The following is a 5,176-nucleotide window of genomic DNA, read 5'->3' on the forward strand; positions in this document are numbered from 1 at the left end:
CTTTTGATTTTCATAAAAAGTCATGGTTAAAAATGTTTAACCTAATTTTATGAAACTTATGGCAATTTCCTTGAGTCATTTCTCACACATATTTGAAAACAATCATCAATGATTCTAAAATTTGATCCTAATTATTTGTTTATTTTATGATTTACACCATTTTAATTAACAAATAGACAGCTGTCCTGCTTGTGATTTCTTGTTTTTATGAAAAAAAGTAAGCTAACAATCATATTTAGTGAATATCTAATCTATTTTGATTTCTAGTCTCCTTCTAACCATGCTAAAATAGTAAGATACAACCTACAAGTTAGACATCTGCCTTAAATTAAAATAAACTTCAAACACCCAGGTAGCTGGAGACAGAGTTGATTTCCATGAAAAATGTTCAAATTTGACATGTTTTTCTACTTTATTTTTCTGCATATATACCTTAGAAAGGTAGAAATAGGTTGTTTCTTGTTCATTTCAAAAGTAATTATCATAGCAGATGTTATTTCAAAGTCAAATGTACATTTACATATCCTACATGTAATCTTAATGCAGACAATTAAATAGAGGGGAGGGGGGGGGGATTTTTCAATTATGTAAACACATCTAAATATCTTTATGAAATAAAAAATAAAGGAAACATAATTGCATACTTTTATTGAAAAACAAATTTTCACAGCAATTATGAATTTCTTTAAACAGCCTTAATTTTGTTTTCATAATTTCTTATCAAACACAAACCACAACATGGCATGATGCTTTCTTCAAGTTCCATTATTGTTCATGCATTATCGGATTTAATTTGAATTACCGGTAAATAGTCTGTAGAACACAAGGAATATGCATGTGGATAGAGGTGACAGGTTAATCTCAGGAGCTGACCCACAAGAATCAACAGGTACCGGTAAAAGCCATGTGGTAACAAGAGGCTGTTTTGAGCTGAAATAAAAAAAAAAAAATAATTAGCTCAAAGTACATGTATTTCCTTCTGGTATACCATGTTTTATCAATTCTACCGGTTTTTTTTTTTGCAAATAAATTTGGCGAGGGTTTTGGTTTCTTTTCTTTTAAATTACATTTTTTAAAAACAATACTATGTGTAATAAGCATAAAACATGTATGAGTAAACTTAATGAAGAATTTTTAATAGATTATTTTTCACAGAATGTGTTACATTACATGTATGTCAATCTTTATAAAAGTAGCGTATATTTCGTGCGCCATAAATTGCAAGTTTTTTGTAAATATCATTTACTTGCATGATAGGTATATATGGTCTAACCAAAATTTTCTTCATAAAGCTACAGCTGTATGTACCACATAATCATATGTTTTGTCACAAGTATACATTTTTAAAAAATACCCAAATTCCAACAGTTGAAAGTAACTCGATGAATTTTTCATTCTCTGATAAGTTCATTGTGTTTTGTGCGTGCATATATTATAAGTCTGCTGCAACAGCAGCCAATCAGCAGTAAGCTGAATCCACTAATAAGAAAGTTTGTGGTTTAGGAGCGGGTAAAATTGTTTATGCATAATGTAGCTGACACTGACTTGAATAGATCTGATATATATGTACAAGATGGGAGAAATAATGACAGAACAGACTGGGATTCGAACCTTGCCCTCTGAATCTCTAGTCAAGTGCTCTACCAACTGAGCTACATGTATCTGGCACCGGTATTCAAACCAGTCTGACCATCACATCCCCCCCCCCCCCTTAAATGATCTTCACCCTCAAAGATCACCCCTGGCTCTTCCCCTGGCAGGAGTTAACCTGTCAGTTCCAGGGGTTGGTTACAACACCAATATTGTATGGGGATGGAACGATCCACCGATGCACCGGTGCATCACGGTATTTATTTTGACGATATTTGGATTGTTACATTTACCATTAATACATTACGATACCTATGCGGACTTTGTTTTATTTTCCAAAAATATCTGAGCTTCATATATCGGCTATTTTTTAGTCTGCGCGCCTAATATGAAAGTACAAAGATGGCGGAAAACCTCGTAAAGTTGTCAAACCTGTAGGAAGCTAAATCTGGAGTGTGGACAACTTTTGGATTACTTGTTAATGAAAAAGTAGTGTATATGAGACTTAAGTAATTTGTAAATTGTGCAACGCTCATTTTAAATATATCAAAATAACTTTGGACATGCGGTACGTAATACATCGACAGATTGAATAAATTTTTAACCCTTATTCATGTTTTCATTTAGTTGCAATGTATCGTGATATGTATCGTATCGCATCTCATGTATAGTGATATGTACCGAATCGGCTAAGTACAGAAACGTCCAAGCCTTAATATTGTAACAGGATGGGAGAAATAATGAAGGACCAAACCAGGAATTAAACCTGGGCCCCCTGAATCTCTAGTCAGGTGCTCTACCAACTGAACACTGGTATTTAAACCGGTCTGACCGTCACATATATAAAAAGTTATTTCAAACAATGGTGTTCAATAAAAAATAACACTTGCAACCTTCAGTTTTTGTCTGTAATTAATCAATATTGGCATGCGATCAGTTATCGTTGAGTACCATTTTTCATCAGTGCATTGTTACGTCATTTTATCAACACATAAAATTATATACGAAAATATGATGTAACATTGCACCAGCGAGAAATGGTCCTCGACAAGAACTGCTGGCATGCCAGTACTGCCAGTAGTCAGATTAAAAAAAGAGAATATAAATGAAAAATTACATTTAAAACATTAACAAGGACAATTCAAGTACACATCAAAACTGCTAAACAAGAAAAATTATGTGAACTGGTAGAGTGGTACGCATAGTTCTAACTTGTAAACTACATGTACAAGTACATGTACCGGGTACCCGTTGGTCTGCTAAACCTCTCTAATGATACATTGATCGGCATCATAAAAATATTAAAGACTTTTTAGTCATGTTTTAACTCTGAAGTCTGAAGTATACAATTTTATTTACTTGATGTTACATGTATGTCTACAGGGTATTTATGTCTACATTTGGAGTCTTCCGCACAAGAATATGATCAATGACATATGTTTCTAATTAGACCCTGCTTTGAATTTTGAGTTGAAAATTCACAATCTGATTTTTTTTTAAATAGATAAATTCGGTCATCCTTTCCAGTCACCAATGAACCTCGAGCAAGTCTAAACATCCAGTAAACAATGTAAAAAGTACACGTTAGTAAACAAACACCCACACCATAACAAAACATCTAACTCTGTAATTCTTATAAAATTCTTAACCCAGCAGATCTTAAATCATCAAGATATATTTGTAAATTCATACGCGATGGACATATCATAAGAAAATCTATGTACAGTACCAACTACATGTATATTTGTATACTGTATGTATGACTTTCACCACATGTGGATTTTGTCAATAAATTGAATTGTAATTTACACAAAATTCTGGTAAAAAGGAGAAAAAAACAAGTGAAAGGTACAACATTTGGGATTCAATTCTGTTAAAAGGATTTATATTGTCTGGACTAGAAAAATAACATACATCAGTGACAGTGTGCACGTACTTACATGTACATCTATAGACTAAATGTTAACCAGTTAACATGCTGACATTTTAACCACTATAGACAAGAAACTTTAAAAGGAATAAAAAGCCTCACCTTCTTCAGTAACATCCAAATAGATCACACACTTTAATGTCCATCTTTTCCCCTTTATTACTCGTAGCTTATCAACGGCTGATCAATGGAAACATACACATCCGTCGACATGGTCGACAGAAGTGTGGCTGTCAGAATTTCCTCGTAAACGATTCACACGAGAATATATCCCTCCTTATACAAATATGTAGTATTGTTCCCTGTGCATGTTCATATGTTTCACAGTAACTTGAAAATGCATGTGTACACCGAAAAATGCACAACTTATCTTCTGCATTACGCTCTCTCTTTTCTACAATGCCGTTCGTTACTGTTTACATTCGCGGGTCCGCGACAAACATTGCAAACATTTGTTCTGCGTGGCCGATTAGAACGTGTTAAATAAGTAGTTGAATTCATAAATGATTTAGCCTAGATGAAAAAAAAATGAAATTGAATCACAACAATTTATCTAAGACGCAACACAATGTAATGCAGTAAATGCCTGGGCCTTAAAACGGCATTTGTTCGCTTGTGTGTCTATGTAGACAAATTAACTCGTTCATGTACGATTCACACATATTTGTTTTATGAAATTTGAAAAAAATAGGGCACAGAACTTTTTAAATTTGACACCAAATGACATTATCTAATATATTAACAATAACTGAATTAATTTTTTTTCATAAAATGATAACGATTTTTGCTATCAGAAAAATACGTGTATGAGCTGCTGACCCCTAATTATAGGGGCCAGCCCTTTTTTCTTAATTTTAAATGAAAGCTCTCGTTATTCTAAACAACTTTTGCTCTATATGTATTAACAAAATATTTTTAGTTTAAAGGTTATTATACAAAGAACAACAAAATTTCAGACCCCCCAAAACCTTATACTTTACCGGCAAATAGCTTAAAAACTAAAAAACATTTTGCCAAACTTTTCATGCCAGCAAAACTATAAAATGTTACCAACAATTCTGCTAAATTTCATGCAACTATCTTTTGTAGTTCCCGAGATCAACTCTGGACAAAAGACCCCCCAATTTTCAATTAAAGGGCAATAACTCATAACCGGAAGTGAATTTTAAAAATTTGAAAAAAACGTCTCGAGATATTAACATTGTCTACATACCCTGAAAGTTTCATAACAATCAGACAACAAATGTACGAGAAATGGCCTACACAAAATTTGCGGATAAAAAAAAAAAATAATAATAAGAAACAGTAGAATAACAGAAGGGTTTTCCGTTGAAAAACGGAAAACCCTAAATAATAATAAGAAACAGTAGAATAACAGAAGGGTTTTCCGTTGAAAAACGGAAAACCCTAATAATAATAAGAAACAGTACGAAAACAATAAGGTCTTCCGTTGGAAACGGAAGACCTTAACTAGACACGATCTCGTTGCGAGCAACGAGGAGGTCTTCCGTCTGATTTTAGAAATTGAGATTTATGTTCGATCTTGATTTTGCTATTTAACAGCTATACTTGATTTAAAACAGGAAAAGAGGAATAAACATTTTAAGTGCCTGATACTATTTTGTTTCAGGTTTAAGAGTTTTGTTCAACAAGTGT

The 5,176-nt window shown here is 33.0% G+C and overlaps 1 long non-coding RNA gene across 1 annotated transcript; it reads right to left on the reverse strand.

Annotated features, from left to right (window-relative positions):
• Window positions 1-633: 633 nt before the first annotated feature.
• On the reverse strand, window positions 634-4,860 carry LOC136270718 (uncharacterized). Its single transcript, XR_010708557.1, has 2 exons — window positions 3,623-4,860; window positions 634-930 (listed from the first exon to the last, which is right to left on the reverse strand). It is a non-coding gene; the product is annotated as an uncharacterized lncRNA (long non-coding RNA).
• Between the last annotated feature and the right edge of the window lie 316 nt (window positions 4,861-5,176).

The sequence above is a fragment of the Magallana gigas genome, chromosome 8 (genome assembly GCF_963853765.1).
Source record: "Magallana gigas chromosome 8, xbMagGiga1.1, whole genome shotgun sequence".
Taxonomy (NCBI): domain Eukaryota; kingdom Metazoa; phylum Mollusca; class Bivalvia; order Ostreida; family Ostreidae; genus Magallana; species Magallana gigas.